The following is a 12,170-nucleotide window of genomic DNA, read 5'->3' on the forward strand; positions in this document are numbered from 1 at the left end:
AAGGTCCAAAAAATGTCCCTCTGCTCCTGAGTCTATTAAGGATTGACACGTGAATGCAGTACGACCCACTGTAGTTTAACCGGGAGAAGAATAGCAGCAGAAGAGGATTTTTCGAAAGCGATCCCATCCATCAGTAACCTCCTTCCTACTGGCGGGCATTGGCTTTTACCGGTCACTGTGCAGCAATGTGCCCCACAGTACCACAGTATAAACACAGTCCCTGGGTCCTGCGTCTCTCCTTTTCCTCCCGAGAAAGATGAGTTCTGCCCACCTGCATGGGCTCAGGATCGAACACATGACCTACCGTATCCCTAGAAGTAGCAGGAGAATTGATCATCAGTATTAACAACCGGAATCTACAGGGCTCGTTGATCTCGACGTCGCAATCTACCATCCACTCAGATCGCCAGATCAATCAACCCGTCTAGAGAGGTGGGCAATTCTTGCATGTAGATTTCGTTGTGGATACGGTCGGCCAGCCCATGCATAAACATGTCCCACTGCGCTTCCATGTTCCAATTGCATTCCATAGCCAACATGCGAAATTCGATGGAGTAATCTGTGACCGACCGATTTCCTTGACGTAACTCAGCCAACACCCATGCCGCCACTCTGCCAGATACAGCCCGCTCAAACGCCTTCTTGAGTTCCTCAGAGAAGGTCTGAAATGATAAACAACATTGGTGTCTTTGCTCCCAAACCGCTGTTCCCCAGAGAGCCGCTCGACCGGATAACAGAGTGATTACAAAAGACACTTTGGACTCCTCGGTGGGGAAAGACGAAGGCTGGAGAGCGATGTGCAGAGAACATGTAGCCAGAAATGAACGACATAACAGGGGCTCACCAGAGTCGGTGCTCAACACCGGCTGGTGTAATCCACAGATGGATCAGCAGGTGGGGTGTGCGCAGTGGGCTGTTGGGCAGACTCGGTCTTTAACTACCGGAACTGAGTGGTTAAGTCCAAGACCTGTGCTACTAGGGCCTGAACTGCTTGTTACTGCTTGTTAAGATGTCTCTTAGTTTCGAAGCACTCGCTGGCTCCATCGTGGTTAGATTGTTCTGCCACAAAAGAGAACTCGAGAATCCAATTTATTCACAAACAAGAAAATAAAGCAAGGCAAATGGTCAGATTTTATCATGCAGATAAGCAGACCCCAGTAGCACAGAGACTGCGAGACGCTGAACGATCAGTCACTGAACGGGTAATTCAACAACAGCTTGGCTGATAATCCACAAAGGTAGGAAATCCACAAGGCAGGATGCAAAAACCAGGAACAACAAAGACGCTGGCGAGAATCGACAGGACATGAGCAAACAACGATCTGAAAACATGCACAGCAAACGAAAGACAGATATAGGCAGTGTATAATGCATTACAGGTGCAGCCACTCTGATTAGCTCGCCAGCAGTGTGGTTGCCGGAGCAACGCTGACAAGCAATCAGACAGGTGACAACAACATGCAGACAAGCAGGAACACACAGACCCATGAACCGTGACAACCTAATTATCATACCAGAGACAGAGATTTAAGAATAAATACCAAAAAATAAATAAATAAAATAAAACAAAAAATGTAAATTGAAATAAATGTGGCAATATTTAAATATGGAAATAAATGTGGGAATAAACAAATATAAAAATAAATTAACTCGTATATTGAAAAACAAATAAAAATAAATACAGGACTGAATTGAATTACAAATTAATTATATTTGTTTTATTAAGTCATTTATTCATATATAATGGACTATATGCACGAACACTGTTTACGTATTTCCGGTAGAATCTCAGCCAGTCGCTTCATTTCCGTACAGCGCAGTAGCAAAGCGTGCCGGCGGCAGACATATTGCAAACATGGGTGGCGCTAGGGAGGGGCTAGCAGGTGCTTCAGCACCCCCAAGAAAGGTTTATATTAAAATTACACGTTTATATTAAATTGATTAATACAATAACCTACTACTAAACCATGCTTTAGGCATATGCAGTAGGTGTATAGCCTATTCCTTGCTCAAGCACGTGCATTGCCAAAAAACACCGGCAAAAGTAATGATTATGAATGTGCCTGGGGAAAAGAAGACATTTTAATTATTTATTAATAAACTAGTGCTTTCTCAGTCAGTGTCGGCTGCAAAGATGAAGTTACCAAATGCCGACTCTGACTCGCCATCTCCACAGTAGCTAATGGACATACCTTTAATAGCCAAAAGAGAAATGTGTTTTATCTATTCAATAAAGACAGACATCTGAGACTAACCTAACTTTCCTTTAATAAACTTGTGACGAAAACTGTGGGCCATTGTCAGAGATGACGATGTCTGGAATACTCTGACGGGCAAAGTGACCTTTCAGCTTTCTTATGACAGTAGTAGATTTGGTGTCTGGCAGATAATCAATTTCCCAAAAATTTGAATAGTAGTCTACTGTAATTAGATAGTCCTTGTTGTCAAAAGTAAACAGGTCCGTGCCTACCTTGGCCCAAAGTCTGTCCGGCATATGATATCATGTGGGCGCAGTGTCTCCTTTTGCTGGTTACAGTCCACTGCGTGGCAGGTGTCACACTTCTGTACATATGATTTTATCTGCTCCTTCATTTCTTGCCAGTACACACACACTCTGGCCCTCCTCAGGCATACTTCCACACCTAAATGAGAAGAGTGTATACATTGCGTTATTCCCCTCCAAAGTTGCTTAGGGATAACAGCTTGTTCACCCCTGAAAACAATTCCATCCTGGTGGGTCAGCTCCTCCTGAAATGGGTAATAATTACCTATTTCTTGTGTTGTGTAAGCTTTGTTCTTTGGCCAACCTTGTAATATGGCTGTAATCAGTGTCTGCAAAGTTTTGTCCTCTTTTGTTGCAGAACGGATTAACCTGTCCACTGAGATCGGTGCAGCCAGATCTAACTCTGCTTCAACAGATTCAGTGGGTGTGCTCTCGGGCAGATATGCTCTACTTAACATGTCTGCTAGCCACATCTCTGGCCCTGGAATATACACAACATGCACATCGTATTTTTGAAGTCTCAGCATCATTCTTTGTAGGCTTTTAGGTGCACTCAGTGGTGGCTTACGCAGGATGTTTTCTAAGGGTTTGTGATCACTTTGTGCTGATACTTTCCATCCGTATGTATAATGGTGTAACTTTTCCATCCCGAACAGTAGAGCTAATAACTCTTTCTCTATCTGTGCACAGCCCTGTTCTGTGTGTGTTAGTGCGCTGCTTGTGAATGCTACTGGCTTACCTCCTTGCATGAGTGCAGCACCTAGGCCTCCATCCGAGGCATCACATTGGATGGTAAGTTCTTCATCAGGGCTGTAATACTTTAACACTGTAGCATTTGCGATTGTTTCTTTTATTTTACAGAATGCCTCTTCATGCTGCACGGTCCATATCCATTCACAATCTTGCACAAATGTGCGTCAGCTGTCTCAAGACCTCACACTGGTCTGAAAGATGTGCACAAAACTTTGAGAGGTAATTTACCATCCCAAGTAGTCTCTGAACTGATTTTACATCTGTTGGTTTCGGCATGTGTGTTATTGCTCGAACTTTGTCAGGGTCTATTTTCAATCCATCAGATGTCAGGAGGTGTCCGCATCCAGCATAAAACGTGCCAAATCGGTTGTGCGGATCACTCCGCTGTGGCGACCCCTGATAAAAGGGAGCAAGCCGAAGGAAGAGAGAGAGAGAGATGTCAGGAGGTGTCTGATGTAAGAGACTTCTCTTTGTCTCAATTTGAGCTTGTCAGCATTTAGCTTGATACCTTTCTCTCTGCATCGTGCTAGAAAAGCTTTCAGTTTTTCATCATGGTCTCTCTCAGCTGATTCTTGTGTCTCTCCTTGTCCTGTAATGAGCACATCATCAGCAATGATGTATATTCCTGGCAGGCCCTCTAATGCAAGTGTGAGCTTCCGCTGAAAGATTTCAGGGGCTGGACTTATGCCCATGGGCATACGCAGCCACCGATATCTGCCGAACAGGGAAGAGAATGTGGTGAGATAGCTGGATTCTTCCTCCAGCTTGACGTGCCAGAATCCACTTTTAACATCGCACACGGTAAACACTTTGGCTTTAGAAAGTTCAGGGAGTATGTCATCAATAGTGGGTAGTGGGAAATGACTGCACTTTAAAGCTCTGTTTAAAGGTCTTGGATCTATACATACTCTGAAGGCTATGCTGGCATACTACGCTGGGCTTCTGTATGACCACCAAACTACTGATCCAATTCATACTCCTCTCTACTGGTGCAATGATTCCACTCCTCTAAAGATCTTGCAGCTCTTCCTTCAAAGGTTTCATCTTGGCCACTGGAACCCTTCTTTTTGGGAACTGTACAGGTTTTACAGTGTTGTCAATCTCAATTTTGTATTCTCCCTCCAGGCAGCCATCACCCGTGAATACATCAGCATATTCAGTCTTTATTTGCTGCAGTGACCACTGGCTGGTTGCAGGTTTGTCTATGCTGTCTATTGCAAGAATGTTCTCGTAATGCACTTTGATGAGCTTCATAGCTTCATTTGCTCTCTTCCCTATTAGGGGGACAGTACAGTTTTTATCCACCACCTGGAATTCCAGCCTGTACAGTTTGTGGTTTCTCGGGTTTCTGACTTTCAGTTTGCACTTTCCTAGTGGTCTCACTTTGCTTTGGTTGTACATTATTAGCACAGTCTTTGTATCCTCCAGTTTTATATTTGGGCTCAGCAGATTGATAGGAATTACATTACAGCTTGCTCCACAGTCGATCTGAAATTTCACAATGTCCTTTCCCAAAAGCATCCCTGCCTACAGCTGTGTTTTCTTTTCATTGTCTTTCTCTTTTTTGTTTACAGTCTCTGGGTTTGCTACACCAACAGTGAGAATGTCCTCATCATGGCCGGACTTACCATAGGGCTTGAATGGGCTGCAGCCCAGGGGCCCCGCCTTAACCCGTTTACATTTGTTCAGTTATGTGCCAGTCAGAAATTATTAGCTGCATTTCAACTGCGCACACGGGCCAACCGGGGTTAACAGCTTCCAGCTTCCAACTAGGACATTCGAAGCCATAATCAAACAGCATAAACTGGAATTTATGATTTTTTTTTCACATAGAAAAAGGACACGTATTAAATCACGTCTGCGCTGCGCCAAATCACAGATTAATTTGTGATCACATGGCTACTTTAAACGGTTCCACTAAGACTTTAGCCCAAAAGAGTGCACATTTACAAAGATAATGATAAATTCTCACATGTTCACGACTCACTTCTTTACAGAGGATGATTCTATATTATATTAATGTTCCACTAAATTAATCTGAAGAGTTCTGAGCGCTCTCTTCCGTCCAAAGACTATAGAATAGCCTACTCTAATATCTTGACTTTGTCCCGTCTCACTACCTCCACACAAAGTGGAGCAGAAATTTCATCAAAACGATTAAAAAAAAAAAAATAGCCATTTACAGGGTTCGTACGGTCATGAAAAACCCAGAAAGCTTTGGAAAAGTCATGGAAATTTATTTGACAAATCTCTATATAATAGAATATATGTTTAATCACGTCCTGAATCTCGGTGCGGGATTGCGCATTTTGGTTTTACTCATTTTCGCAGGTTTCGAACGTTTGGAAAATTCCCGCAAACATTTATTTAATATGCAACGTAGATTAGATGAGTTAAAAAAAATCTCACAGAATATCAGATTAAGTCAATCATTTGAAAACAGCGTGAGTGGTTCAGCTGTATCGCGTCTTCTCGCTCTCTCTCTCTCTCTCTCTCTCTCTCAAAATTGCCTCACATCAGCACATCTTGTCTGCACTAAGAGAGCAGCTGCACACTGCCATATAAGACTTTCGCTCAGCTGACAGGACTGTCACTTGCCTATTCGGGTCAGTGTTGCATCATCACAAAAGTTTATCATTTGCTCTTTTTAAGTCTTTTTAAACCATTCGGTACTTGCGCGCTCCAAACTAGTTTTCTGGGCGCTCACGGTCACATCCAAAGTGCGTGCACATGAAGCCGCCTCACAAACACCTCAAGAAAAAGTTATTGTTTTCATTGTTTCTGACTCAAGTAACCATGAATTTAAAAAAATTATGTTACATAAAGACAATTAAAAGGTCAGTAATTAATGAACAAGTTACTAGCAATAGCACAAGGATACAAATGAAACATGAATGAACTGCTAACCTACTGGCGGTTGTAGTTTCATGTTTTAAAAAGTATCTCATTATTTCATTTTTGCAATCATTTAATATTTCTACATTAAAATGTTGTATTTAAACTTAACATAACCTATGCAAAATCCATCTATGGATTTTGTTTATAGTGATTTCATTTGATTGTTAATAGCCAACATGTTTTTTTATTCAGATTGAATTTATTAAATTTAAGAATCTGACATAATAATACATTTTCATAATAATACATCTCTTTGTTTTTTTTCTGGTCAGTGTTATTTCAGGGTTTTGATCTCTCAACTGAGAGATCACATCCTGTTTATTGTATTATAGTGACATTAATATTACATCTAAACTTTGACTAGGCTAGACATGTTGCCTATTAATTGTATGGTGACCGTGATTTCACCAAGTACAACATGTTCCTGGATCAACATCCTTGTTGATCCTGGAACAACATTCCAATTAACCAATCAGAATTGAGGGATAACTTTTTAGGAAATATCTGTTTTAGGCTTACGATCAGGGTTAGGTGCTTCTACACCCTTGTTAATCAGCTATCATTTCCCACTGATTTTAGGAATAAATTATGGGTAGGTTTAGGTTTAGGGGTAGGGATTGGGTTTAGTCTATATTTTTGGACAGTAATGTTGATCCTGGATCAACAAAAGATGTTGATCCAGGAACATGTCTTACTTGGCAAAATCACGGCGACCTAATTGTATACAGTATATGAACCTGAAAGCATATTTTAATTTTTGTGTATTTTGTGTTACTCCATAATTATGTTCTAGTTGAGGGCATTTGTAGTATAGGTATGGGGCCCAAACATAACCTCAAGCCCAGGGGCCCCCGGCCCCATAAGTCCTGCCCTGACTACTGTTATCCTTTCAGCCAGAGCAAAAGAGGGAGCACACAGAAAGAAAATCGGAGTTATACAAGTTACACAGAGTATATGAAATTTATGACATATGCAGATGCAGAAGTCCGGTATAAACAAAGACACATGGAGAAGGCAAAAATATTAAACCAAATAAATACATGATTATAACCACATATGATTTGTTCTTCAAGCGGTCTCTGGTATTTTCATAAGCATAACATGTTTTTATTATAACAATTGTTAGCATATGCAGCCTTTAGCATCACGTATAATACATTTCTGCCTCATATGGTGATCAGAATTCCCACTGGGTGGCAATCGTAAGTTAATACAGACGCTGGTGTCTGAAAGTGAGTTTTGCCATTAAAATAGTTTTAAATGTCTTAAATGTCTTAAATGTTGATGCTAGTTAATAGCTTGATATGAAAACATGTGAAATGAACAGCGATGTCGACCGTCTCTAACATGGATAAACTTCTCCTTTGTTCATGACCGCTCTTCTAGCCCCACTTAGCCCACTTTGGCCCAAGATATTCCCTGGCCGTTGGGTCCGAGGAAGCCTTGACGAGGCATGATCAAGTCCCGGAAGTGACAGTGGAAACGCGACTGGCTGTGGCACGCACAAGCATGCCCACTTTTGGCCCGACAGTGGAAACGCTGCTATTGACTCCACTGTGGAAACGCTGCTAAAGACTCCATTGTTATCTCGTCTCCCCTGTTGCCTTGTCTGTGTGTTTGTCGAGTTGGTTCCTGCCCTGCTTCCTGAGTCCTCCCTGGTCGATGTGAACAGTGACCTGTCAGGCATTTTTGTGCTTCATGTGTTACCATCTTCTAGGCCTAGCCTGTGGTTCCTTGAGGAGCTACCTAGTCTCCTTTTGCCTCGGAGTCAGGAGCTACCCCATCCCCGACCTGCCTGTTCTCCTGATGTGTGCTCTGGCCCATTGTGTGGACTGTCTTCCTGCCTCGTCCTCTTGTGTTCCCATTTTGTTAATAAACTCCGTTTCCCCTGTTCATTCTGCGTTTGGGTCCTCCCTTGACTAGCTTTGACCTTTCCAATATGATGGACAGCTTACATAGCTAGAGTAGCCTATAGACAGCGGTTAATGAAGCCTGTATAAATCTGACAGCAATTCTGTGTAAAAATATGATATATTGTGTTAAGTAGGGTATATGGCACAGTTAGCATTATCTAGTGGATATATTATGTGAATGTGCTAAAATACGTAAACAATAATTACAAATTACTTCAAAAGTAAATATGTAATTTTTATCCCTCTCCCAATGGACCAAAAAAAAGTGACAACATAGTCACAAATTACACACAGGAGCCTTGTTTTTTTTTTGTTTTTTTTTATGTTGTGCATTTACAGCTATATGTATTGTTTGTACTTTATTTACACATACTCTATACAGTAGGCCTATGTTGTACACAAGACACTCTTGTGGTGATTTGCTACAAACAGTGATACATCTAAAAAAAAAAGTTTAGGCTAGCCAAAGTAGTTATCACACCTCAGAAGTATTAGAATACAGCTTGATGTTTGTTCATTCTCTTTATGACCAGAATGTTGCCCACATTTAAAAAAAAAAAAACCCCAGCAAACTCTTTGAAATGTTGTGGCTGTGCTCTCTTACACACACCACATATAGCTACACTCTGACATTATGCCAGTGCCAAAGACTTAATATTATTTATACATTTTAATTAGACCTTGGGTTAAAAAAATTAAATTAAAATAAAATTTTCTCTTGGGTCAGAATTTTTAGCCATCATCAATGTTGTTGTCATAACAAGTGAGTGCTATATTATAAGGCCCAGTGTTTTTGTTAAGTAGCATTCACACAAAGCTTGACCAATATGACTGGAAATAGCTATTAAACTCCCATAACTCCAATCCTTGACTAATTTTAAGTCATGCTGAAATATTTCATACCATTCAATAGTTACTCTGACCAGGGTTGGGCAAAGATACATCAAAATGTATTTTTAAAATAAAATACCAAATGCCTTAATTTTAAGTGTATCAAAATAAACTACAAAATACAGCAGCCACACCAAGTGTCAAAATAAACTACTGTATTTTTGTATTTTAAGAATACTACAACATACTTTTACAAGGGTGCATGAAATTTCTTCGCAAACCTTCCATCAATTGGCCTATTTGATCTATCCCTTCACCATTGCACTGACTCAGTTGATTAAGTAAACAATGTTTGATAGCAACAGCTTTTCTCTGCCCGAGTCATGCAATAAATCTGACATATGCAACCAATTAACAGATCAAATAAATATTCACATATCCCTGTGATCCCCAGATGAAGGTTAGTTTTAAAGTAACCAAACAGTTTAATGTTTAACAGTTTGCGAATGACTCATTATTGTAACCTAATTTAGTTACTTGGTGTTTGGTAACGAAGGGCCTACTTTGCATCAGCAAGACTGACTCAATGACAAACAAATCATTCATAAGAAGACAACTGATGGCACCTGTATTCATAGCAAGTAGTTTCTAACTTAATCATTTGATTGTTAATCATAAATATAATAATATATTATGTGTCAGGCAGTCATTCATGCAATGGTATGCAAAATCATGATCCTACTAAACAGCTACTAAAATTAGGGTACACTATTCAGCAATCAAATGTTTATTTATCAATCACTGGACAGCTATTTGGAAGTAGAAAACAAGCATTTTAGCATTACAACTATTAAATCATCAGTATGTTTTGATTTTAAAATGTAGCCAGAAACGTAATCAGAAAGTAGCAACAAAACTTGTCTAGGAGTATTAACCCAACTCCAACCACTGAATCTATTGAGAGCCATAGAAGTATAGAGGACACATACACATATACACTTATAATAAGTGCAACTGCACTAAGCACATCCCATTCTATTACTCATTCATCCATCATTCCTTTTCCACTCCAACGTTCCAATAATTCCTGCCCACTAAAAGCTGCACGGATATATTTGCTTACCCCTACAGGCCTGTCTATGTAAATGATTTAGAAAAAGTTCAGTCGATTCACACTTTATATTATCACCATGATATGTATTGCTATATTACCCAGCCCTAACATGCAGTAATACTTTAAACACATTTTTACAAGCTAGTTGATAAAAACCAACAACCAATTAAGGTAAATCTGAATGATGCACTATTTTAACTTTAATCAACATGTACAACTGACCATGACATTCTCACTTTATCTTATTTTAGAAAAGTCCCTCACCCAATGCTGAATGGAGCTGTACAGCTGCAGCTCACGTGATGAATGTTGGGGTTGGGGGAGGGGGCGTGGTCTGAACTAAATCAGCACCCTGATAAAGAGGTTGACTGGCACAAAGTATTTTATGTATTTTGAAAATACAAAAATACTAATCTTAAATGTATTTAAATACAAATTACATTTGATTTTTGACAAAGGCTTTAAAATACAAAATAGTATTTTGCATTTTAAATACATGTATCTGAAATACTGCCCATCCCTGACTCAGACCACTGCCTGTGTATTCACAGTTCAGGGATCATGCATATTACTAGCATATCAGCTGTTTATTAGTAATTATAAGGCACATATTAATGCCTTATTCTGCATGACCATATTTTAGATTGTAGTTAATAGTTAATAGTGAGAATTGGTCCCCAAACTAAAGTGTGACCAAAACGGCCACTCCTGATCCCATTATTTGTAAAATCCATTTCAATAGCACCTTCATTAACAACGCAGTTGACAGTTATCTTACACGGCAGAACTATTTTATCAGTTCACAAACCCCCTGCATTCCTACATACATTATAGTTTTATATCTAGTGTTTGAGGACATGTTGAATATTGGCATAAAAGGGATAGGTCATCCAAAAATGAAAATTCTGCCATCATGTACATGACTTTATTTCTTCTTCAGAATACAAAAAAGATATTGTGGTCACACTTTAGTTTGGTGATCAATTCTTACTATTAACTATTAACTCAATAAACTCCTAATTTGCTTAGGTAGTAAGGTAGTTGTTAAGTTTAGGTATGGGATAGGGTTAAGGGATTGAACATATTGTCATGCAGAATAAGGGCCCGATCAGACAGAACACGTTTTTCAGGTTTGAAAACACGAAAAACACAGCAATTACTTTTTTTGTTTGATTTTTTTATTTTGATTTTTTAGAAAAGAGCAGTGCGCTGCATTTTTTTTTTCTTGAAAATTTTTTTTTATGTTGTTAGGCAACCACCGAATAGGCTGTCCTGTCAGTCTAATCAATGATTATAGCGTGAGCATTCTAAAATCTTTGGTTTGCTGTTAAGTAAACTGTCATATTAGCAGAAACCTTTAAAAAAAAATATAGCTCCGGGTAACCCGCAACAGCCAGCACAAGTTTCTCCTCCATCACTGCAGTCTCCAGACTTTCCAAGCAACAATGGACTTCCGTCACCACAACGGAAGGCAGCCTCTCCATTCATTCGATTGGACAATGGAAAAAAATGCAAATGACATTGTATGCTTTTCCACTCAGAGTAGATTTTTTTTTTTTTTCAACTTCAGGCGCTCAGAGCGCTTCTACAAATACGCAGTGGTGGACGAAGTACACAAATCAAGTACTTGAGTAAAAGTATAGATACGTATAATAAAATATTACTCCAGTAAAAGTAAAAGTACTCAGTTTTCAATTTTACTCGAGTGAAAGTACAAAAGTACTTGATTTTTTATGTACTTAAGTAAAAAGTACTGATAGATGAATATTTATTTTGCAGTTTTATATAGGCTACTTTCCGTTACTGTCCACCACTGCAAATACGCGAGGCACAGCAGGCGGCTAAAACACGAGGCACCCGGGGAGCATAAACAGCATGCAAAAAGCTCACTGCCAACAAAAAATACATGCACCTCTCACTGCAAAAAACAAGTTCTGAAGGCATTAATATATAAGTACTAATAAACAGCCAATATGCTACACTGTAAAAAATGATCGTGATTTTAACGGTAAAAGACTGTAGAAATGCCACAGTAAAAACCAGTTAAATGATTAACAGTAAGTTTCCTTACAATATACGGTTAATAACTGTAATAGATCTAACCTTTGTTTTCGAGAAAGTAGCCTCAGAGTCAACACTCATAGACTGTGTCTGAATT

Source organism: Sinocyclocheilus anshuiensis, unplaced genomic scaffold, assembly GCF_001515605.1.
Source record: "Sinocyclocheilus anshuiensis isolate Anshui unplaced genomic scaffold, SAMN03320099.WGS_v1.1 scaffold834, whole genome shotgun sequence".
NCBI lineage: Eukaryota > Metazoa > Chordata > Actinopteri > Cypriniformes > Cyprinidae > Sinocyclocheilus > Sinocyclocheilus anshuiensis.